Source organism: Geotrypetes seraphini, chromosome 8 (genome assembly GCF_902459505.1).
Source record: "Geotrypetes seraphini chromosome 8, aGeoSer1.1, whole genome shotgun sequence".
Taxonomy (NCBI): Eukaryota; Metazoa; Chordata; class Amphibia; order Gymnophiona; family Dermophiidae; genus Geotrypetes; species Geotrypetes seraphini.
In genome coordinates, this window is record NC_047091.1 from 87,914,038 (window position 1) to 87,940,295 (window position 26,258).

The window sequence follows — 26,258 nt, forward strand, 5'->3', positions numbered from 1 at the left end:
TATAAATAAGATGTATAAATAAGTTAACCGAAATCCCTATAGAACAGTCTTTGTGTCAATCCCTATGGCTGAACTCCAAGATACAAATAGACGGTTCTAAAATTGCCTGGAAAGATTGGATGCAAGCAGGCATAAGAACATTAGAGGATGTTGTTTTAAATGGGAGATTGCTTGAATTTTCACGGTTGCAACAATCTTTTGGTATTTCTAAATTTCAATTTTATAAATGGTTGCAACTGAAGCAGGCTATTCAGAAGGGGTTCCCTGAGTGGCGTAATTTGAAAAAGTATTACAGCTTGCAATTCCTCTGTTTTCAGACGGACATTCTAGGACATCAAGCTGTTAAGTGGTATAGATTAATATCTGAACTTTTGAATAAGAAATTCAAAAACGCTCTTAGAGACATTTGGAGCAGATTAAGCAGTATATTTCTGCATCTTGATGGCCACGTATTTGGTCTTGGAGGATGAGGTGTACAGCTTCAGCATCTATGAAACAAACTTGTTTTTTTCTGTTGCATCGTTCTTTTTGGACCCCGGTTAGATTGAATAAATTGGATAATTCAAAGTCTAAGATGCTGGCACTGAGATCTTGACATAGGAACATTGGATCATTTACTGTTCTATTGCCCTAAGATACTGGTTTTTTGGAAATCAATTTGGGAACATATTACTAATATTTTAGAATCTGAGATTCCTTTAACTTATGAAGTAATAATCTGTGGTACCATTTTGTATATCAAAGACCCCCTAGATAAATATAAAAGAAGTCTCTTATTAATTATGACAAGTACAGCTATACAATTGATTACACGTAACTGAAAAAACTGGGATCATCTCAATTTTGCATTCTGGTGGGCAAGTTTATGTCAAATATATAAATATGAAAAAATGAGAGCTGATCAATTAGGGAATTTTAAAAACTTTAATCTAATATGGGGTCCATTGACATCTTTTGTGGATTTAATATAATTATACATTTGTTGTTAGAAGAATTGCACAACCAGGGAGGGAGGGGGGAGGGTGGGAGGAATATAAAGGTTATAATCAAATATTATTATGGATGGGGGCAGGGTGGTTTATAAGTTTAAATATATCTAAGTGGATAAATGTGTAATTTTATGTTTAAACATGTAGTGAATTACGGAATTATGATAGATCTATAGATTCTTGAATGATAAAGAATAATTTGGGTGGGAGGGTTATTGGTCTGTAAGAATCTTGTAATATTTTAAGTGATGTCTATAGTGTAAATGTTCTATTTATTATTCTTCACTTATTGAAATTATTTTAAAATGAATAAAGATTACTAATCCAAAAAAAACAACAAAAAACCTAGCAGCAGTGGCAGTAAACTGTAAACAGGGGTGTCCGGAGATTGGAACTGGTGGAACAGTAGGGGTCGATACCTGCTCCGAGGAGACGGAGGAAGGCACCGGCGCCGAAGTCGAGGCCGAAACCGGATTGAATGATGCCGGTTTCAGGAGGCCCGAAGCAGACGGTGAGGCAGCTGGCTTCGCCGATGGAGTCGAAGCACCAGTCGATGTCGATGTCGAAGCTGAAGGATCCAACGCAGCTTCCATCTTGAACATGGACTCCCACAGCAGACAGCGGCGCTTAAACGCTCTCGCCGTCAAAGTGGAGCAAGGCCGGCATGATTTCGGGAAGTGATCCGGTTCCAGACACTGTAAGCAGCGTCGATGAGGGTCCGTGAGCGAAATCGCGCGTTGGCACTTGCTACACTTTTTAAAACCGGTAATCGGCCGGGACATAGGCCAGAAAAGTTCAGCCGCAAGGTCGAAGGCGCGGGGCCTCAGCCACGCGGCCGACCTGGTGTCGGAAGAAAAAAATTTTTATTTTATTTTTTTTAAATGAAAACAAAGAAAGAAACAAATGCACAGGAGAGCCAACAGAACTCAACCCGCGGCAAAACAGAAGGCAAAAACGAGATTCAATGGGCGTGAAATTGAAGATAGACTTCTCAGCTCCGCGGAAGAAAATGAACTGAGGAGACATGCCCGGACCATCGGGCGGGAAGGCACTGGCGCATGCGCGGTGCGGGCATCTCGAAACTTCTGAGTTTCTTCAAGCAAGACATGCTTGCAAGATGTCCGTATCGGGGCTCTGTCGGATGACATCACCCACTAGTGAGAATACCTGCCTGCTTGTCCTGGGATAACCATTTTTACTAGAGGGTAAAATGACCGATTTTTCTATTTTTCTTATTAAAGGTCATGCACTAATTTTCCCATTAGCACATGGCCATTAACACATGAGCCCCTACCACCACCTATTAACTATTCAGGTGCTAATCTCAGTGCATGGCAATGTAGCTGTACTAACCAATTAGCACAGAACATGTCCACTTCTCCACCCCCACATCTGCCTATAGCACGAAAAAAATAAATTTTAGTTTTTAACATGTAGGCAGCATGTGCACATCCTAAAATTACCTTGGGATGCCTCAGTGCACCCTGCGGTAAGACGTTTTTTGCTTGCAGTAGTGCTAAACTCAGCTTAGTAAAAGGCCTTTTAGTTATTATAGGCCCTCTTCCCTCTCACTCCTTTCAGTCTCAGATCCAAGTTTGTTTTGCAGTGCAGTAAGTTGTTTTCCATCAAGTATTCATTTCTGACTCCACATATTGTAGATACTGGAGCTTCTTAGATTTTTTTTTTTTTTTTTTTAATACTGACACAAATCATACCAGTTTAATGTGGGATAACTTACTTGTTATAGCTGTATCACAGCCAATATTTTGAACTGCGCCCAAGGGATACAACCTTTCAAAGTCATGTGAATTTTTCACTTGACTATATGACATGTCTACTGATTAGTCAAGACAAGCCGGTCCTTAATGCATGACCAACCAGAAATGAAAGTGGGCTGTGGCATGCATTTAAAAATCTACTTGCCCAGACAGAATCTATCTTCCTCCCTTGAGAATGAGCAAAGCAAATGAAATAGAGATTGATGAGATGTGGGAAAAAGATGGTTTTAGGCCTGGATGATCCTGCCTACAAGTAGACAGACTATAGTCCTGTAAATATTTTTTTAAAATTTTCCAGTTTATATAACTCCATAGAGAACAAGAACATAAATTCAAGCAACATAGTATTCATACTCGCATTCTGTACAAGCATGCTGAAGTCCACGTAAAAAAGACAGGAGATTTTTTTTTTTTTTTTTTTTTTAAAAGGACAAGCTAAAGAAATTAAGGAAATTCATCTCCATAAAGAACCCAATTCTCAGTAATGACCCCACAACCCTCAAATCTTCTTCTCACCCTTAATAAAATGTAAGAATTGACGAATATATATTTCTTCCCACTGAAACAACACCATAAAAAAACAGGTAGCCCCCTATATCTAGCACTGAGGGTCTCGAGGCAAGAAATTGTTTCCTTAATGCCTGCGAAGCTCACAAGACATCTGAGAAAATATGTATCCTTCGCCCACAAAGCAGGGCTTCCTGAACTTTTGAAGCAAGCTCACAATACTATCGGCTTATCCTGTTCTGACACAAAATTGAGCAGCAATGTCTGTCTTGTGACGATAACTTCTTATGAAACTCCAAGGAATGGTTAGATCCACATTTTCTTCAATGTTGGGCCCAATTCAAAATGTGCCAGAAGGCATGTGAATGCATTTAATATGGAAATAGCATCAGGATTGGAAAGATCCAAATAATTTTAAAACAAGATAAGGAGATAATAAGTTCTAGGGAAATTAAGTAATCTAAGATAGAATGATGCAGATTCAGAGATTCTGTTATATGGTAAAGACTAATACTGTCTTTAACCCTTTCAGGACCATAAGGATCGTAGGCCAATTTTTGTGGTTTTGACGACATTTTTATGGTAAAAAGGGCTTGCAGATGCCAAAAAATTGATTTTTTTTTGTGAAATATCATTATTATTTTTTTTTTTTAATCAAACTTCTGGCTTATGGACAGTGTGGCAAGTGAATCTTCTCGTCAATCTGGCAACGACGCTAATGAATGAATGTCGGAACCAGTTTGTTTACATAAAGGCAGTATCATATGGAATCCGTACATATCAAATTTAGAACTGTAGACTATCCCAATCAAAATTTATAGGATTTTAAAGTTATGGGACAAATATGTCCCTTGGTCCTGAAAGGGTTAATAGCACTACTCTCGCGAGCACATTACAATTCTGGCATGCAATTTACTTCTTCACCTCGAGGGACCTCGGAACGCCACCCAAATCAGCATGATTGGCGTAGCAGCACTCCTCACAGGGTCCCTTCTTTTCCTGGTGTATAAATTCTTTATAAAAAAAATTTTTATATATATTTTTAATTCACTCATTTGAGCATTATTCTTCAAACATTTCATAAATAGTTTCCTTCTATGTGAGGTTATTTTTTCCTGAACTGAGTTAATTAGCTCTTAACCACATAGAAGTAAACTATTTATGAAATGTTTGAAGAATAATGCTCAAATGAATGAATTTTTAAAAAATATATATAAATATTTTTTTTTAAAATAAAGAATTTATACACCGGGAAAAGAAGGGAACCTGTGAGGAGTGCTGCCATGCCAATTATGCTGATTTGGGTGGTGTTACGAGGTCCCTCGAGGTGAAGAAGTACCGTATTTTCGCGGATATAACGCGCACCTGTGTAAAACGCGCACAGGGGTATAGCGCGCAGAAATCACGATGATATGTACCAAAACTTTTCTATACCGCGCTCAGGCATATAACGCGCATGATGCCCGACGCTCCTTTCGCCCGCCCTGACTTTCCGTGCGCTGTCCCGACTCTCCGTTCACCCCCCTGACTTCCGTGCACTGCCCTGACTTTCCGTGCGCTGTCCCGACTCTCCGTTCACCCCCCCTGACTTTCCGTGCACTGTCCCCCCTTGAAGTCCTGTCCCCCTTGAAGGTCTGTCCCCATTCTGAAAGCCTGATGCCCCCCCCCCCCGACGTCCGATACATCCCCCCCCCCCGGCAGGACCACTCGCACCCTCACCCCGAAGGACCGCCGACTCCCCAACAATATCGGGCCAGGAGGGAGCCCAAACCCTCCTGGCCACGGCGACCCCCTAACCCCACCCCGCACTACATTACGGGCAGGAGGGATCCCAGGCCCTCCTGCCCTCGACGCAAACCCCCTCCCCCCAACGACCGCCCCCCCCCAAGAACCTCCGCCCGTCCCCCAGCCGACCCGCGACCCCCCTGGCCGACCCCCACGACCCCTCCCACCCCCCTTCCGCGTACCTTTGGAAGTTGGCCGGACAGACGGGAGCCAAACCCGCCTGTCCGGCAGGCAGCAAACGAAGAAATGAGGCCGGATTGGCCCATCCGTCCTAAAGCTCCGCCTACTGGTGGGGCCTAAGGCGCGTGGGCCAATCAGAATAGGCCCTGGAGCCTTAGGTCCCACCTGGGGGCGCGGCCTGAGGCACATGGGCCAAACCCGACCATGTGTCTCAGGCCGCGCCCCCAGGTGGGACCTAAGGCTCCAGGGCCTATTCTGATTGGCCCACGCGCCTTAGGCCCCACCAGTAGGCGGAGCTTTAGGACGGATGGGCCAATCCGGCCTCATTTCTTCGTTGGCTGCCTGCCGGACAGGCGGGTTTGGCTCCCGTCTGTCCGGCCAACTTCCAAAGGTACGGGGAAGGGGGGTGGGGGGGTCGTGGGGGTCGGCCAGGGGGGTCGCGGGTCGGCTGGGGGGGCGGTCGGAGGTTCTTGGGGGCGGGCGGTCGTTGGAGGGAGGGGGGTTTGCGTCGAGGGCAGGAGGGCCTGGGATCCCTCCTGCCCGTAATGTAGTGCGGGGTGGGGTTAGGGGGTCGTCGTGGCCAGGAGGGTTTGGGCTCCCTTCTGGCCCAACTACACAAAGGTACGGGGAAGGCGGGTGGGGGTGTCGTGGGGGTCGGCCAGGGGGGTCGCGGGTCGGCTGGGGGACGGGCGGAGGTTCTTGGGGGGGGGCGGTCGTTGGGGGGAGGGGGTTTGCGTCGAGGGCAGGAGGGCCTGGGATCCCTCCTGCCCGTAATGTAGTGCGGGGTGGGGGTAGGGGGTCGCCGTGGCCAGGAGGGTTTGGGCTCCCTCCTGGCCCGATATTGTCGGGAAGTCGGCGGTCCTTCGGGGTGGGGGTGCGAGTGGTCCTGCCGGGGGGGGGGGGGATGTATCGGACGTCGGGGAGTCGGCCGGGCAAGAGGGCTTGGGCTCCCTCTTGCTCCGATCGTGGATGCGGGTGCGGGTGGGAGCGCGTGCGAGCGGTCGTTCGGGGTGGGGGTGCGAGCGGTCCTGCTGGGGGGGTGAATCGGGCGTCAGGCGGGGTGGGAACTATGTTTAAAAACTTTTCTATACCGCGCTCAGGCATATAACGCGCGAGGGGTATGCGCGGTACGTAAAATCACGTATAACGCGCGCGTTATATCCGCGAAAATACGGTAAATTGCATGCCTGAATTGTAGTGTGGTGTTATGTGTAGTAATATAGTGTGGCTTGAAGAGTGTCTTTAATAGCAGACACACCAGTAGTGGTCTATGAGGACAGCACCCTAGGCTCAACCATTTGCGATCTTTTCTCAAAAGAATGAAACTTAATCTGCTTCATTAAACTTAATGGCAGCATTTTCAATAAAAGGAGAATAGTAGACTCACAGTTCCCCTAAGCAGCCCCTTGAAATAACTTGCCATATATCTAACATGAAAACCTCCCTGTCCGTTTTCCCAGAGTCTACTAAGTCAGGCAGTGTAAGAAACAAGCTTTGGGCGCAGTGAGATATTCAACCCTAAAGAGTACACTGGGGACTAGCCACATTTGCTCCAGCTGAAGTACTTTTTAGACATCTTTATGTGTAAAAATATCCACATTTTCAGAAGGGAAACCCAGAAGATTTTCCTGTTCAAAATTGGCTCTAAGATGGACAGGTTTGTTTGGATGTAATAAACAAAATATCTCAGTTTTGGACTTGGGTGACATCAAAAATGCCCCTCCACATAAGAAGCACATATACACTTTTCAGTTCACTTACTAGTTCCTATAGAATAAGTGAAAAATAATCTAACACAACTGTCTTCTCTAATAAGTTAGGTAAGCAAACTAACTTATATGTATGGGGGAGTGTGTGGCGCAGTGGTTAAAGCTACAGCCTCAGCACCCTGGGGTTGTGGGTTCAAACCCACACTGATCCTTGTGACCGTTCTGAGCTCTCCTGGGAGAACGGTATAGAAAATTGAAAAAAAGCCAACTAAGAAGTGAACCTGACGTGTAACTTGGGCCTTTTACATTGAAGAGCTGTTACAGGGATGAATCAGCAATGACTCAGCAGAACTACCACATTCCTTAGAACTTATCTATCACCAAAGTCTTACCATTTACAAAAGTAAGCGGTGGTAAGGGCAAAGTCCTACCACCAGAACTGGGAGGAATCCCTTCAGGAGAGTCAAGGGACTCCATGCTATCTCTCTGTTCTTTAGGCATCAAAAGTTTATCTACAAGGCATGACTGCATAGGTTGATGCAATTTGATCATTATTCTTGTGCTTCATTTCCCCCACAGTGAGGCAAGAAAAAACTACTACTCACCAGGGGGGCAGGAGGGAGAGTCCAGTCACCACCTACAGTCAACACCAAAAGGAGCAGAGTCTCTCCAAAGCTGCTCTGAAGGGGCTCCAAAGTGGCAAGGCATGTTCCTTTTGACACATGCCTATGGTCAAGTGCCGCAGCGCAGCTTTTTCTTGATGTTCCGGGAGTAGGCGGAGCTATGACATCACGTCTCCAGTGGAACTAAGCAGACTTTCAGGACTCGCAGGTCTTCTCCGACTCCAAGGGCAACTTCAAGGGTTCACCAACACCCTTCCTCGCTCTCAGTCCTGTTTTCTTAATGTTTAAGGAAATCTTGAGGAAAGGAAAAAAAAAAAGTTGGAAGGGATTCGGAAACTGACAAAGGCAGAGAAAAAAAATGAACAAAGAAATGAGATGAAGATAGACAGAATGAAGGAGAAAAGGGGAAAAGAAGAAATGAGATTCAGGTGCCCATAGGCTAATACATGTCAAACTGCTGCTCCTGCCCTTTATCGACTCAAACACACACTAATAGCATTATGGAAAAGATTTAAGTCCCTACAAAGTAGGCTTATCGTCTCATCCTCAACTACATACTTTTACTATACAAGGTTTATAAAACAACACGTTACACTGTTCAATGGTGCAGCTGTTAGGACAAAGGTTATGAATCATAAATGCCTGCAAAGCGCAACCTGACTCTCTTGGGATCCATTTTGAGTTGCAAGGAATCCCTACACTGTGAAGCTGTGATCCTAGCCACATTCCTGAAAATGTCCTTTTTTTTTTTTTTTTTTTTAAAGGCTGCACTGCGGCCTAATTTAGGCTGACCCATTGCTTTCCTTTCTTTTAACGTAATATATGGTCGGGGGGGGGGGTTGCTTGTAATTCTTTCCAATTAAAACAGACATTGGGGAAAAAAATTGTACATAAGAATGTCTTTCACAAGGGAGCCACAACATTTAGCCAAACATTGCTCCTGCTGCCGGCTCTCTCTCAGGTGTTTGCTATAAGAAACCGAATAAGGTTATTTGTTTCCCAGCACTATTGTTCTTTTCTTTTAATTATCAATGTCTGAGAACTTTTTAACCAAGAAAAGGGGGGGGGGGAAAAAAAGGATGTTTCTTTAATCACAAAAAAAAGCCCCCGCAAAAAAGAAATAAATCCAACAATGAGCTCAGCGTACATTCTGTAGTGCTGACATCGAAAGATTATAAAATACAGCCCTAGCTGGCCTGGCTAATCTCTTATGGCATGCTTCTCTGCATTCATCCTCAAAACTAGAGGACAGCGTACATTCTCACTTATTGAGATCATCAATTCTTCTGCTTCTTTTCCAGCCAAAAAAGATGAAAAAATAAAGGCACCTCGTTGACTCACCTAGGGTAATTCCAAATGATGTAATACAGACTTTAATGACTTCCACATTTTAATTGCTCTGCCAATGACAATTAACTTTAAAGGCATGAACTGCCGGCTTAGTACTGTGGCAAGTTTTAATAGCCACTGGCAAAGGTTGCAACATGATACTGAACTCTGCTCTTTAGAGTCCACCAGGGACAGCTAAGGTCTTAAGTAAGGAGCCCCTGCAGAAAGCCACGCAGTAGAGCCAGCTCAGCAAACAGCTCCTTTTGGCATGTTACAATAGCATTCACTATTATCCACGGTTTCTCATTTGGATGCTGGGAACCAATTGTACTTACCTTCGTGATTTCTACCCCCCCACTTGAAAATTTTTTTTAAAAATGAGTTATTTCACATAGAGACCCTTTTACAAAGCTGCATGTCTAATGCAGCTTAAAATGGCGTACCATGAGACACACCCAGGTGGCCTGTAATAACTGTCAAATTACTGTGTGCCATGCATTTGGGTGGGGCCATGTCTGGGGGTGGAGAGTGGGCATTCCTGTGCTAATCAGCACAGCGAACAGAACAACTAAGGTGACCAATTGGCGTTCAGTCTCTTTTATTATGATGGACTCGACACGATCGTGTTTTGGCCCACGAAGGGCCTTCCTCAGGAATCTTTTTATGATCAAATCGTAAAAAATCCCCAAAATTTCACCACATTCTATAGAAAACTGCAGTTCAAGTAACTAGCATCTGCTGCTGCCTGTGGTTAATAGAAAAAGATCGTGTCGAGTCCATCATAATAAGAGACTGAACACCAATTGGTCACCTTTGTTGTTGTGTTTGCTGTTTACTGGCGTGAAGGCAGTTTCTCCTGTTGTTTTCAAGCTAATCAGCACAGCTACATTACCGCACGCTAACTGGTTAGCGCAGGACTACCACACGAGCCCTTACCGCCTACAAAATGGGTGGTAGTAAGTAATCGTGTGGTAGAGTTTTTTTAATGGCCACATCCTAATGGGAACATTAGAGCATGGCTGTTAATGCAAAAGGGCCATTTTCACAGCTGCGGTAAAAATGGCTTTGGCTCCCGGAAAATATCCGTCCAAGGTAGGGGTAAGCAATTCCGGTCCTCGAGAGACAGAGCCAGGTCAGGTTTTCAGGATATCCATCATGAATATGTACGAGATGGATTTGCATGCACTACCTCCTTGAGATGCAAATCTATCTCATGCATATTTATTGTGGATATCCTGAAAACCTGACCTGGCTCCGGCTCTCAAGGACCGGAATTGCTTACCCCTGTAAGGGCATGCTAAGGCTACTTTTTTGCCGCAGCAAAGTAAAAAAAAAAGATCCCTTAGCTCTTTAATTGACTCCTCATATATATATGCAGCTTTGTGAAATCAAGGAAGTTGCATAAGTAAATGGTGAAAAATACACCTGTAACAGCCCCATGTGTTCCTGCTCTTATCAATAGTTAAGCTCTGGAATGCGTTGCCAGAGGTTGTGGTAACAGCAGATAGCGTAACTGGTTTTAAGAAAGGTCTGGCCAGTTTCCTGGAGGAAAAGTCCATAATCTCTTATTGAGAAAGACTGGGGGGAAGCCACTGCTTGCCCTGGATCGGTAGCATGGAATGTTGCAATTCCTCGGATTTTAGCCAGGTACTACGGTAGTGATCTGGATTGGCCACTGTTAGAATGGGCTACTTGATGGACCATTGGTCTGACTCAGTAAGGCTATTGTTATGTTCTTATGTAAGTGTTTCTGAAATGGCTGTTGCTGTTGGACATACTTGCAAATACTGGAGATGTGTATTTCCTGGTGACCCTAAACAAACTAAACTAAACTAAACCTTGGGTTTATATACCGCACCATCTCCACGAATGCGGAGCTCGGCACGGTTTACAGGAAGAAGGATGAGAGAGGAACTACAGTGGAGAGATTAAAGAGTTAGGTGTAAAGGGGGAAGGTGAGAGGCCTAAGAGGGGGGAAGTGTTACAGTTTTGAGAATAGCCAGGTTTTTAGGTGTTTGCGGAAGAGTTGGAGGGAGCTTGAGGTTCGGAGAGGGGAGGTGAGGTTATTCCAGATCTCAGTGATTCTAAAGGGGAGGGATGACCCAAGTTTGCCTACATGGGAAATACCTTTTATGGAAGGGAAGGATAGTTTAAAAATTTGGGAGGATCTGGAGGAAGTAGGGGTTCTATTATTAAGTACTTATTTTCCAGCTGGTTAGGTGTTATTTGAGGGTATGAAAAATTGGTGTTTCAGTGTTTTTTACGGCACAGTTATTGTATCTTTTATCTCTGAGTTCCTTTTTTTGGTTGAACACAGCGCATATATTTTCTGCAGTTGGGAAGTCCTCAGCACTAGTGCTGCCTGATTCAGGGAAAAAAAATTTGATTCGATTCAGTCTATTGAATCGATTTTTTTTTTTTTTTTTTTTTTTTTAATTCGATTTTCCTGCCCAATTTGGTGGGATGTTTTGTTTTTTTGTTTTTGTTGTTTGTTTGTTTTTTTAAACATCCTGGTGGGTTTATTTTATAGCCTCTTCACCCCTTTTATAGCCTCTAGCCAGTAAAGTGTAGAAGACTCAATACTAAAATCAATGGCCAGCATTAAATGATATGAAATATGAGATAAATCCATATGTTAAAAAATATATAAAACTCAATAATATTAAGGAGTTAAATAGTAATTACTTGTGTTAATAAGTCAATTTCATGAAAATACTCCACAAGTTATAGAACCAATATATATCTAAAAAACACAATATGCTGTGTAATAGTAATAAATATTCATTAATATAAGTGAAGTGCTCAGTCACCAACCGATCCGTGCATAAAGTACCGTTAAAAACTCCCTAGTCTATGGGAGTTTCAAATTCGGGGAGTCTTTATTGAGATGGATATCTGTTACGAGCGTTGGATTTGAACAAAGCATTTGCTACCTTCTTTTTACTTATTTAAAGATAAGTGTTTTTTCATTTCTTCTTGACAATTATTACTGTATAAGGAAGGTTTAGGGACTGTGAGTGCTATGATGGTCCCTGTTGTACAACCGGCGCTTGTACTTTTAACGGTACTTTATGCACGGATCGGTTGGTGACTGAGCACTTCACTTATATTAATGAATATTTATTACTATTACACAGCATATTGTGTTTTTTAGATATACAGTATATTGGCTCTATAACTTGTGGAGTATTTTCATGAAAAAAAATATGTAAATACATAATTGAAAACCACAAATGTACATGGTGTAAAAAAGGGATCTAAAGTGTATATAACACAAGACCAGATGAAATGTCCATGCAGCCTGTGGAAAATGTAATATTAAACGACCAGACAGAGTGGAAACCAGCAGATGAACAAGCCTTAAAATACAAACTGTAAAGACAAACATTGTGAGATATGGAATCAATGAACCAGCAGAGCACAACAGAGTAACTTGTACAATTATACATTAAGTGGAAGGAAAGCTAAACGGACCAAATGAAGCAGTGAGTATAATGAAAGAAAGATGGTGCCGTAGTGGGAACGGAGCCAAAAACAAAAACCAAAAAAAACAAAACTCGACCATCGGGAAAAACAAACCAGACAGAACAGTTAGACTGATTAGAAAATGGTGCCGATACCCAGTGGTGTACCAACAGGGGGTGGGGGGGAGGTTCACCCCGGGTGCATGCCCCAAGGGGATGCACAGCCGGCCATCCTCCCTATTCTGCCACTGCTGCTTTCCTTAACTATTTATCTTGGTGGGGGAGAGTTCAAACAGTGAAAATGATGATTTTGCCTGTGGTATGTTATCAAATGGGAATGTTGCCAATCTATTTTCAAAGTTATTTTTACAAGAAATTGAATAGTATTCTTATATAATTTGTTTGGATGGGCAAAACTCCTAGAATTGCTTTAGTATCTCTACAAAAATCAATTGTGGAGGGAGGGGTAAATTTTCCAAATTTTTATAGGTATCATCAGGCCTATATTCTACGTCAGGGTATGTACTGGATCCTGCCTGACCTCATGGATCTTTATCCAGAGTGGTTAATTTTGGAATGGAAAATTATGTCCCCAATGCATCTGTCTCATATATTGGACATTAAACTACCCAGTTATGCAAAGGATAATAACATCATTTTTGATACTTGGAAGAGTATAAATAAGATGTATAAATAAGTTAACCGAAATCCCTATAGAACAGTCTTTGTGTCAATCCCTATGGCTGAACTCCAAGATACAAATAGACGGTTCTAAAATTGCCTGGAAAGATTGGATGCAAGCAGGCATAAGAACATTAGAGGATGTTGTTTTAAATGGGAGATTGCTTGAATTTTCACGGTTGCAACAATCTTTTGGTATTTCTAAATTTCAATTTTATAAATGGTTGCAACTGAAGCAGGCTATTCAGAAGGGGTTCCCTGAGTGGCGTAATTTGAAAAAGTATTACAGCTTGCAATTCCTCTGTTTTCAGACGGACATTCTAGGACATCAAGCTGTTAAGTGGTATAGATTAATATCTGAACTTTTGAATAAGAAATTCAAAAACGCTCTTAGAGACATTTGGAGCAGATTAAGCAGTATATTTCTGCATCTTGATGGCCACGTATTTGGTCTTGGAGGATGAGGTGTACAGCTTCAGCATCTATGAAACAAACTTGTTTTTTTCTGTTGCATCGTTCTTTTTGGACCCCGGTTAGATTGAATAAATTGGATAATTCAAAGTCTAAGATGCTGGCACTGAGATCTTGACATAGGAACATTGGATCATTTACTGTTCTATTGCCCTAAGATACTGGTTTTTTGGAAATCAATTTGGGAACATATTACTAATATTTTAGAATCTGAGATTCCTTTAACTTATGAAGTAATAATCTGTGGTACCATTTTGTATATCAAAGACCCCCTAGATAAATATAAAAGAAGTCTCTTATTAATTATGACAAGTACAGCTATACAATTGATTACACGTAACTGAAAAAACTGGGATCATCTCAATTTTGCATTCTGGTGGGCAAGTTTATGTCAAATATATAAATATGAAAAAATGAGAGCTGATCAATTAGGGAATTTTAAAAACTTTAATCTAATATGGGGTCCATTGACATCTTTTGTGGATTTAATATAATTATACATTTGTTGTTAGAAGAATTGCACAACCAGGGAGGGAGGGGGGAGGGTGGGAGGAATATAAAGGTTATAATCAAATATTATTATGGATGGGGGCAGGGTGGTTTATAAGTTTAAATATATCTAAGTGGATAAATGTGTAATTTTATGTTTAAACATGTAGTGAATTACGGAATTATGATAGATCTATAGATTCTTGAATGATAAAGAATAATTTGGGTGGGAGGGTTATTGGTCTGTAAGAATCTTGTAATATTTTAAGTGATGTCTATAGTGTAAATGTTCTATTTATTATTCTTCACTTATTGAAATTATTTTAAAATGAATAAAGATTACTAATCCAAAAAAAACAACAAAAAACCTAGCAGCAGTGGCAGTAAACTGTAAACAGGGGTGTCCGGAGATTGTTCAGTTTCTGGCTGGCTGGGCAGGGAAGAGAAATGTTGTTGCTGCACAGGGAAGGGGGGGCATAGAAATGATGCTGCTGCACAAGCAAGGGGGGGAGAAATGCTGCACAGGCAAGGGGGAGAGAAATGCTGCTGCTGCACAGGGAAGGGGGGAGAGAAATGCTGCTGTTACTGCAGCAGTACCCAATTGGGGAGAAAGAGAGGAAGAGGAACCAGAGATGCCATCCATGGGAGGGAGGGAAAGGAAAAAAGGAAAGGTGATACCAGACCATGGAGGGAGAGGAAGAGATGCCAGGGCATGAGGGAAGGGAAGGAGATAGAGATACCAGACCATGGTGTGGAGTGGGAAGGAAGGAAAGGAGAAGAGAAAGAGAGAGATGCCAAAAGCATAGGGGAGGGGGTGGAGACAGAAAAATGGAGAGGGGGTGAAGCTGAAATGAATCATGTGCAAAGGAGAGAAAGGGACACAGGATATACAGTTTATTGAAGGGACATAGAAAGGGGAAGATGCCATTTGGAAGAGAAAGAGGGTGGACAGTAGATGGAAGGGGCAGAGAGAGTGTGGGTAGTAGATGGAAGGGGTAGAGAGAGAGAGGGCAGAAGCTGGGTGGAAGGAGCAAAGAGAGGGCAGATGTATGGAAGGGAGAGAGGACAAACGCTGTATAGAAAGAAGAGAGCAAAGAGAAGATGTTTAAAGCAAAAAAGACAAAAGGTAGAAAGATTTTTTGTTGCTTTACTTAGTAGTATTGTAACTGTATTGATAAAAGTTTATAAATAGGAAATGGAAATAAGGCAATTTTTTGGACTAAACCCCTTTCCTTAGGTAAGGACAGGATACCATAACAGCAGTATAATGTACTGTTCTGAAGAAAGATTTGGCCTCTGAAAGCTAATTGAAAAATGGATTAGTCCAATAAAATGGTATTTTCTTATTTCTCATTATTTGTTTTATTTTTATTTGTTAATTTGTAAAGTGGTGATTGTTATATATCAGTTTTTTCAAATTTACATCTACTGTCTTCATATTTTGCACACTATTCGGGGACATGTGTCACTGTTTTTGTGGTGTTGCATGGTATGCAGAGTCTGGTTTCTTGGCGGTTCAATTTTTTGTCAACATATTTCTATTTTTAGTTTTTGATTATTCCATATTGGGCGAGGGTGTATCTCTGTTCTGTATGTATGAAAAGGACATAAGTTTTCAGTTGGCATTGATTGCAGGATCAATTGACAGTGCGGATCTGGCTTGTTTAGTTTTACAATGTATGTGTTGGTGTTCTAGTGCTCACTGCAGTGTTTAAGATGCTGCCTTTTCCTAGGTACACTCTTGTGCAATATGTGGATTGTTACGAAAAATCATATTTTTCATATAGATGGGGGGGGGTTCAAAAAATTATGGGCCCCGGGTATCACATATGCTAGGTACGCCACTGCCTGTATCGGAATGGATAAAGAAGCCCAAGGTAAATCAGAGAAGGTAAAACTATATGCTGGGACATCACAGAAAATAAATACCTCGGTTGAAAAACACTGTTCACTGAACTATAACACTGAAAAGAAAAAAGTAAGGTAACCAAGCCAAGAAATAAAAGCTGGGAGACTGGTAGATAATACAGGGGAGGCGTCCTTACCTTGAGCAGAGCTAAACTAGCGTGTTCGGCTGAGCGCCATGAAAATAGCATAAAAAAAGGGGGATTTAAATGCTAGAACCGGCACTGGTCACTTGATCAAAAACAGGTTGCATTATTAGCTAAAGGTTAAACAGGGAGGCCAGGAAGTAGCAGAGGACACTGCAAAGGCCTATGCAGCACTTCTCGACTGACCCTCGCCCCCTAATGCAAGAGCGGTAGTGGACAATCAGCAAGAGGCAGCGCTGCCGCTCCTGCTTTAGGAAGGCACGGGGGGAAGGGTCGGTCATCGAATCGGGAGGCCAATTTTTTAAAAAAATTGAACCAATTTGAATCAGTGAATTGATTCGAATCGTGAATCAGGCAGCACTACTCAGCACAGAAATTGTACAAGAACTGGGGAGAATAATCCAAGGCAGACAAAGGGAAGGGTGAAAGTACATACCAGTAAATCTACCAAGGACTGGCTGAAAACTAAGAAATGGAAAGTCCGGGAGTGGCTGAGTCAAAGCCCTCATCTTAATCACATTGAGATGCTGTGGAGTGATTTGAAACGGGCTGTACATGCAAGAAACCCCTCATACATCTCGCAGCTGAAAGAATTCTGCATTGAGGAGTGGGCCAAACTTTCCTCGGACAGATGTCAGAGACTGGTAGATGGCTACAAGAAGCATCTCACTGCAGTTATTTCAGCCAAAGGGGATAACCCTAGTTATTAGGGTGTCCTAATTTATTCCTCAGTTAGAATACATATTTTTGTGGATATCTTTTGTTTCATGAGTAAATCAAGGAAACTGCCTCGTTTTGTAGCTAATCACTGGACGGTACTTTGAGGGGGCGGAGCCTCTCTCTCCTCGCTCTGCTACAAAACGAGGCAGTTTATAGCCCTTGTGATAGATTTCAAAATGTCTGCTGGCATTCCGTCAGCTGTGAACCTGCTGGTCTCCCTTTCTGGTAGTTGCCGCTAAATTCATGCTTTTAATAGTTTAATTTGTTTTAAAATTCAGTTTAGCATTTATTCTCGGTATGTTTCTCCTTAGCTACTTTTTGTCACTCACCCAGCCTCGTTCTTCTTGTGCAATGAGGGTGAAGACCCAGCATGTTACTCCCATTAGGGGAAATGGCCTCCCACTGCATGAGAGCAGCCTGCTACAGAAAGGAGAATCCCAGGAGAGCCAAGCCTGCCACAGTCTGTTGGACAAGGGCATTTTTGATGGACAAGTGCCATTCCCTATAATGCTACTAAAGAATTTCACATACTAGAAAACTGATTGAACAATTCCAAACTTAATGACTTTGTTTTTCATTGTTTATTCCTGATTTGATATTCCACTATTCTTACATATAATCAGAGCAGTTGACAAGAACATACTATAAAATTAATAACGCATATGAATAGAGTAAGAAAACAAAAAACAAAGAAAAGAGCCGCTAGTTTCAGCGGTTGCTAGTCAGAGCCTGCTAGCAGAACAGAGCAAAAGAAAGAAAGTCCTCTCAGAAAGATCAAAGCAAAATGGACAGCTGGGGGAGGGGAGGAAGCGACTGGCTATCAGTTGCTTGGCAACCAGTTCTAAAGCTTTGACTTAAGGATCAGCTTGGGAAATCCCTTGGGTCTGATGACCACTGGTGATATCAGCAAGAACCAATCATTTACACCCCTTCACTCGTAAAAATCATCAGGTTTCTGCGGACTTTTGGCCTGATCCAACACAACACCTTGCATGTCACAATGAGGACACTGCTGAGCCAAAAATATATAAATAAAATCCAAATAATCTCTACAGATATATACTGTAAACGCAAAGGAATACCAAATGAAAATATTTCTTCCTAGAGGTGCATGGCATGTCTGCCAAGCAAAATGGTGGAGGCAGAAATAGTATTCTGGAATTACAGAGCACATGGAAGAGGCAAGGAGGGCCTTTACCTGGAGTTCAGAGTCTGCAGAAGAAAAACAACGAAGGTAGGTGATTGGTGTTCAATCTTGTTCATTAATTAAAAGGACTCAACGGGATCATGTTTCGGCCCCGAACGGGCCTGCTTCAGGCGTCTAAAAACATAACAATGAAAAACATGTACAATTACATATATACCATGACATGAATTATCTAATTGAAATCAAATAAAATGAACATGAAGAGAAGAAAGAAGATAATCAATTATACATTTGCTATCATTACATTAGGGTTGTCCAGAAAAACCTAAAGTTGGAAAAAACTGCGAATTGAAGTTTTTCCCATGAATTTAAAATGTGCTTGATCAGAAAATATTTTTTTTAAATTTTTCTATAGCCCATCCTGGAGTCCCTGAAAGCCACTGATTACATAAAGCTCCATTTTTCTTAAAAAGGTCTTAGTATTATAGCTATAACTTTGATGTTTTCATACTCAGCAATGATACATTGATAAAAAGAAATGTTATGTCATGTTTTATTGAAAAAACCCCACAATAGATCAGTGCAGAATTAACACTACAGCCTCCAAAATGCTTATAACAAGTGGGTTTGGATTCCTTAGAACCCCACTAATACACTTCTCCCTCCGTATCCACGGTTTCTGTATCTGTGGATTCACTTATTTGTGATTTTTCGGCTGCTGACTCCACCCCCCCAAAATTACATCATGATTCAAGTTCCTACCCAGAAACAATGCATCATCTCCTCTGCCAACCCGGCGCATCATCTCCGTCAGCCGCTTTCGCCTCTCACAGCACAGAACTGAAGACAGCACAGGAAACGCAAGTGCCGAGTGCTTTGAAAACGGACGCGTCCTTCACGCAGGCCCCCGCCCTGCCCCCTCTCGTTGTGATACAGAGCATAAGCAGAGCCTGCATGAAACCCAGCCAGCCCAACCAGCGAGATCGAGACAGCTGCTCACATACTCAGTATCCGGCACACTCCCAGGTACTTTCAGCTCTAGTTATTCGCGGTTTCAATTGCAAAAATGCTGGCTGTTACAAAAAACTGCGAATAACATATAAAAAGTTATTCGCTGTTTTTTTCATATTCGTGGCAATGGTCCACCCGCATCCCCCGCGAATACGGAGGGAGAAGTGTACAGTTTTAAAACCACAAAAGAATAGGAAAACATTCTCCTGTCATCAAATAACGATAAAAAGATATTTTATGCAAAATATCTAGCAGTATTTTATTAAATGCACTTTCAATATCTGCACTTTATTGTGGAAAATAACAGAAATTTAGCATACTTCGCTAATAGCTAAACATGTAATGTACCTGAGGCAATGGAGAGATTAAGTCACAAGGGCTGCTAGGCATTCTTAGGCCTTACTAGCCCCCTCTTCTACTAAACCACGCTAGCGGTTTTAACATGGGGAGCTGTGCTGAATGGCCCGCGCTGCTCCCAACGTTCATAGAGTTCTTATGAGCGTCGGGAGCAGCATGGGTCATTCAGCGCTGCTCCCCGCACTAAAACCGCTAGTGCGGTTTTGTAGAAGAGGCCCTAGGTGTCATTGAGGTAGGTGCAGGTATATTAGGCCAGGTTTTACCATGCCTATTCTCTGCCCCCAACTGCGCCTACTTTTCAGGCAGGCAATTTTAGGCATCAGAGGGCACCTGGACTTGGGTGTCACTAGGTGTCATGCGGATATCTGCACACAACTTTAATTAGTATTTTTAAAATTTTCATTTTTTTAATGATGTGGTTAATTACCATGCCATTTAACCAATTAAACTACAATTTAGTTACGTGCAGATTTTAGTTATGCATCATTAGGCATTTGCAATTGGGGCGCCTAGCGGTGCCTAACCTAGGCCTAACCTTGGCACCGTTTATAGAATAAAAGGCCTGATTCTATAAATGGCACCTAACCGTGCCCAACTTGTAGGCACCGTTCCACATGGTTGTCAATCAACCACTAGGCACTGTTTGTAGAATCAGGCCTTTTATGGATTGCCAGGCTTCTTTGAAAAAATGAAGTCTTCCCCCCATAGGCTAAGTATTCAAAAGCTTGGAAGACTTTTGGGTGTCATATGAACTAGTTGATTGTCGCTTCATTCATGCGGTTTCCATTTTACCCACAGGATTGGTTTTGCTGCTTCTGGGGATGGAGAGGCAGACAATTATTTGGCTTGTAGAATTGTAGGTTATAAAGTGATTGGAAGTATTGAGGCTGGTACAATTTCCTGTAATGTTGTGTTTGAAGCCTATGGGCCCCTTTTACAAAACTACAGAAAAGATTTTTACCGTGGGTCGGCGAGGTAAATTCTCCAACACTTATTCAATTCCTTTGATCATCAGAGCATTTACCTCACTGGCCCATGGTGAAAAAAAGCTCTACCTCTGCTTGATAAAAGGTCACCCAGCTGAAATGGTTATCTCTAATATACAGTATCTCCATCTTCCATGCAGGTTGCATTCGCTAGGCAGTCATGGAGATCTTCAACTGTCTCCTGAAGCCATGAGGTCCAATGTGTTTCATAGGTACTGCTGCTAATCAAAATGTCATATCGTAAGAATCATGAGTAGATCTTATGGAGATGAAACTAGCTTTTTCAAAATCATGGAGTAATGATAATATTCTGACCAAGTAATCTTCAGTAAGTTCCTTTTTTTTTTTTATAAATCTTTATTGGTTTTCAAGTAGTGACAGTGCAATACATATGAATCTGAACGTATAACAAATCAAGAAAAGCACTTTGAACTTACAAATATCCGAAAATAATCTTCCCCCCACCTCCTTTACTTAATCAATAATATAAATGCAATTATGCTTCCAATAACCCACTCTTATTTAAAGTAATAATACATTCCCACCCTGGATGTGTAAGGAAATCAGACAAAAATTAAAGAAAAATGACAACTATATAGAAGCAATAAAAGATGCCAATGGGCCCCACACCAAGTTAAATACATTACTATGCCCCAAGATTTCAGCATTCATTTTTTTCATATTTGTAGCTGGAGCATAAGTTTGCCCACCAGAAAGGAAAGTTAAGTTGATCATAATTCTTCCAATTGTGTGTTATCATCTGCATGGCTATTCCCGTCATAATTAAGAAAAGCTGGCATTTATAACAATCCATAGGGGGTTTAACATGTAATAGTGTTCCACATATTATGACTTCATAACTTAATGGGATTGATGACTCAAGTACAACATTAATTTGACCCCATATCGATTTCCAAAAATTAAGTATCGAAGGACAATAGAATGTACAGTAAGTTCCTTAATGTGAAGATTGTCATAAGAACTTAAGAGTTGCCATACCGGGACAGACTAAAGGTCCATCAAGCCCAGTATCCTATTTCCAACAGTGGTCAAACCCAGGTCACAAATACCTGGCAAGATCCCAAAGAGTAAAACAGTTTTTATGCTGCTTATCCAGTTTTATGGGAATAAGCAGTAGATTTCCCCCAAGTCCATCTTAATAATAGCTTTTGTTTTTAGGAAATTTTCCAAACCTTTGTTGAACCCTGACAAGCTAACTGCTCTCACTACTTTCTCTGGCAATGAATACCAGAGGTTTTTTGTTGTTGTTGGTTTTTTTTTTTAATACGTCTTTATTGATTTTCCATTACTAACAAAAAGTGCAACAAAATATTCATATCAGTAACAATAACAACTAAGCACTTCAATTTGATCAATAGCATTGCAACAATATAAGCCCTCCCCCACCCCGCAATTACATCAAGGGATCACACTAAAGATATATCCCTCCCCTCCCTCTCCCTGGATGTGTTTGAATTATACCAGCAAAAAGAAGGATAAAAGAACTATAACAAAAGACGTCAATGATCCCCAAGCTAAGTTAAATATCTTAGAATGTCCTAGTATGTCGGCATTCATTTTCTCATATCTATAGCTTAAACATAAGCTTGCCCACCAAAAAGAAAAATTAAGTCGATCACAATTTTTCCAATTGCGAGTTATTATATGCATGGCTACCCCGGCATTATAGCGGTCCATGGGGGGCTTAATATACAGTAATGTTCCACATATTACTACCTCATAAGTCAATGGAATTGTAGATTCCAATATGAGATTAATCTGTCCCCATATAGACTTCCAAAAGTTAAGTATCGAAGGACAATAGCACAACAGATGATTCAGTGTCCCGATGACAGTGCCAGCATCTATTAGATTTAGAACTGTCTAACTTTTGTAACCTAACAGGGGTCCAAAAAGATCTATGCACAAGAAAAACCAGGTTTGTCTCATAGATGCTGACGCTGTACATCTCATCCTCCAAGTCCAAATATGTGGCCATCGAGACGCAGAAATATACCGAGTTTAATTACACATTGAGTGAAGAAATATTTTCTCTGGTTTGTTTTAAATCTACTATACTGTATAGTAGCTTCATTGCAGGCCTTCTAGTTCTAGCATTTTTAGAAATAGCAAGCAAATGATTCACATCTATCCATTCCACTCCACTCAGTATTTTATAGACCTCTATCATATCTCCCTTGAGCCGTCTCTTCTCTGCTGTATCAGTATGCTGGTATTGCAACATTTGCAGTCGCTGAGATGTGATTTTTGTTTTGTTTTGTTTAATGCAGCACTCTGAAATACTTTTCCTCCTACTATTTCTAGCAACCTAGGATCTTTACCAGATGGAACAACAGCAAATGATTCAAAGTTTTGGTGCCCCATTTCTCTGTTGGCATGTTTGTGTTGCCAATCTCTTAAAATTCTGGCTTCTCCCATATGCAAAAGGACTTGTTTTGGATGTTTTCCATTTAGACATTTTGATTTTCAAAAATGGCCAAAAAAGATAGACTTCCTAAGGACCAGGACGTCTAGATGGGTCATTTAAATTTTTTATTTATTTATTTTAAGTTGGACATCTTGCAGTTTCTAAAATGATTGCTTTCCACCCCAATTTTTAATGTCTTGCAGGAGATGTCCTATCGAAAATAGCCCTCCATGTGTTTAAAAGTATCTGTATAGGTTTGGTTCATTGAGCCAGAGATGTATCATTTTCTCCAGTAAACCAAAGTGATCAATTAGGTTCTATTCTTCTGCTTCTGCAATCCCTTGGCTCGTTATAAGCCATTGTGGTCTTTGTGTGGTATGTGTTGATGGTTCCCCTGCCTTCAGTGCTGGATTAACCCTATAAGCAAAGTAAGCACATGCTTAGGGCATCAAGGGAAGGGGGGGGCACCACGGAAATTTTTCATAGCCAAATTTATCATTTAAATTATTAAATTTATAGCCATTTAAAAAATGTAATGAAAAATGAATAAGCTCTGTTTATAAAGCATTCTCTCTTGTGTCATTACTAACTACACCATATTCCGGAAGAAACTGAAAACTCATCTATTTGACACTTAATCACCTGTATCCTCTCCTCCCCCCTCCACCTCTCTCCCTACCCCCTCCTACCCTCCTCCATCCCCCCTCTATAAGTCGCCGTGAGCCTACCTAGGTATGAGTGACATAGAAATAGAAGATTAGATTATGTTTATCCTGCAAAATAAAGTACACTGTGCTTGCAGATTAGAAGCTATCCAAATTTTGAACAAGTCTAGACGCATTTGAAACAGCGCAAGTGATGGGTACTAGCTCATAAGAAGTTCTTAGCTTAGTTGCCAACTGGCACTAGTGTTCATGGCAGGTGCATTCATAACCTCTTTTTGCTTTCAAAGTCTCAAAACCTCAAACAGCCTCAAAGTTTATTATTGTTTTAATATTTTGAATTACAAGTGTAAGGGAGCACCAAAGTGCATAGGCTATCTGAGGGTCCTAATCCGGCCCTGCCTGCCTTGTTACTTAGCTGATATGCGTCAGCCTCTTATCAACCAGACCTCTCTACTGTAGAGCACCAGAGCTTGCACTATGTTGTCATTAAAAAAAAAAAAGACTAAGGCCCGGATTCTCTATATGGTGCTGATATCAGTGGCCGCCTAAAAAGCGGCTGCCGATCGCGTGTCAATCATACGACAGTGCTGTATAGAGAATTGCGTCTCCGGGAAAGATAGCGCTGGAATTGTAGACCAAGGATTTCCAGGCCTACATTTCCGGTGCCTATCTTTGTCATGAATTGCGCCTAACTACCGGTAGGTGTTTTAGGCTATGGCCACAATGGCATTAGGCGACCTAAAGTGCCTAAGGAGGCGTGATTCTGGCGCCAATTTTTTTTTTTTTTTTTTAGGTACCTTGATACTCAGTTAAAATGATGGGTGTTTTTTTTGTTGTTGTTTTTTACTGAGCTTGGGCACCTACTGGTACCTAAAAAATCGGGCCTAAGTGTATAGCCCTCAACGGAAACTGTCTCAACTTTGTTGGATGGGCTGAAAACTTTTCAGCGGCCCCCTCGTAGATTCCATGCTACTTTCATCCAGGGAGGAGACAGCAAAGCAGAAGCTTTCCCACTGCCAAAGTATTCATTAGTGCCTGAGCCACTGAACCAAAAAGGTATTAATGGAAAGAAAACAGTTTTACAAAAAAAATACAGCTAAGAAAAATGAGTGTCAGAGTCTTGGCATTAAAATTGATTTTGTTCTTATTTTTCTAAACAATCATTTGTAATGGTACTTGACACAAACCTCTTCTGATGGCCTGTGGAATATCCCCTGCCTCGGCCCCCATACCTTATTCAGACAATGAGCAGTGTGTTCATGCTAATTTGATATACATAGAAGATCTGAGTTTAGTATACAGGTTAACTTACATAGTAGACTTTGCTTTTGTAATCATACAGGCATTATGAGGGGGACTGGATGAAGAGGTATGTTTTTATTGCTTTCCAAAAGGTCAGAAGTCCTTCTAGGGATCTGATCTGCTGGGGCAGTTGATTCCAGTAGCTTGGTATGAAATGGGAGCAGGATCGTCATTTGGCATGTTGGAGTTGGAGGGCACGACCAGGGGGTATTTTGAGATGGGGGAGCGGCCTGTTTGGGATATATGGGGGGAGCTTAGCTGCCATGTTGTGCAAGGACTTGTGTGCTAGCATCAAGCCCTGTAGCTGGCCCTTCCCCTCACCTCACTGGGCTCCCGATGCTGTTCTTCTTGGTCCTTAGGCATCATATATAGAATTTATGCCATTGTGTGCATATTATGTATATATGTTTGTGGCTGGGTGAGTAAAATCATACATAGTAACATACTGGAACTAGGGATCTCAAAGTCCTTCCTTGAGGGCCGCAATCCAGTCGGGGTTTCAGGATTTCCCCAATGAATATGCATTGAAAGCAGTGCATGCACATAGATCTCATGCATATTTATGCATGAGATTGGATTGCAGCCCTCAAGGAGGGACTTTGAGACCCCTGATGATGACAGATAACTGCTTTCCCTCTTGCAACAATATAACCTTCCTCTACAATGTCTTGTAACATTTAACAGCGGAACCTGGAGCGGCCCGCTTCCCCAAAGCGAGCACTTCCTCCCCTCCCTACATACCTCTAGCCATTCCCAAAGAGACACTCAAACCTGTGTGGTGAAACCTGGCCGCAGCCCTGTTTATTGTAAAATAAACATATTTAAATAACATTTAACATATCTATAATAATAAAACGCTAAACGCATATGCGCACTCACGCCGCGTGTTCCCTGAGTCCTGATCTGTCGGGATGTGGCGGCACGAGTGCGCATGCGCTCGATGGCGCGGAGTGAGGGGCCGGCAAAGGAGAGCAGGCACGGGATTCGGCCGGCCCCAGCCAGGCAAGACCCTCCTTCCCCGCCACACCCAGGTCCCGGCGGTCCACGCCGGCAGAGAAGGAAAGACAGCTCGGTGGCGGGTTGACATCACAGCACTAAGGCTGTCAGCGCATGCAGGCTGTGGTGGCTTGAGACACTTGAAGGACGCGGCGGCTGTCGGCGGAGGGCAAGGGGGGAGGGAGGAAGAGACACTGAAGGGAGAAAGGGGGAGACATGCTGGACCTGCAAGAGGAACGAGGAGGTGATGCAGAAGGGAAAAAGCTGGACTTAGAGGGGGGGAGGAGGCGAAGAGACACAGAAGGGAGAAACATTGGACCTCCAGAAGGAAAGAGGAGAAACAAAGAGGAGAACTCCTGGAGCAGCAGCAACAACGACAATGCAGTGTGGGGGGGGGAAGGGAGGGGAGTGAAGGAGAAATGCTGGAACTGAGGTGAGGAAAAAAAGAGAGGAAATGCTGGCCCCATGGGGCGGGAGGGGGTAGAGGCGACCTGGCTTGCCCACTGTTAGATCAGGCTACTAGGCTGGATGGTCTGACCCAGTCAGGCTGTTCTTTGACTGTTGGCGCTTCTGGGCCAAGGACTGTGAAG

At 42.2% G+C, this 26,258-nt stretch overlaps 1 protein-coding gene across 8 annotated transcripts in view; it reads right to left on the reverse strand.

Moving 5' to 3' along the window:
- Positions 1-26,258, reverse strand: part of CTXN1 (cortexin 1) — a 161,766-nt gene that overhangs the window by 29,144 nt on the left and 106,364 nt on the right. For 7 of the 8 annotated variants that reach the window (XM_033953532.1, XM_033953527.1, XM_033953528.1 and 4 more), the window contains 2 exons: positions 17,975-18,097; positions 7,554-7,865 (listed from right to left, as the gene is read on the reverse strand). The gene's annotated coding sequence lies outside the window, so the exon portion shown is untranslated. Of the gene's footprint in view, positions 1-7,553; positions 7,908-17,974; positions 18,098-26,258 lie in introns of all 8 variants that reach the window. The other variant, XM_033953531.1, reaches the window with a different exon arrangement.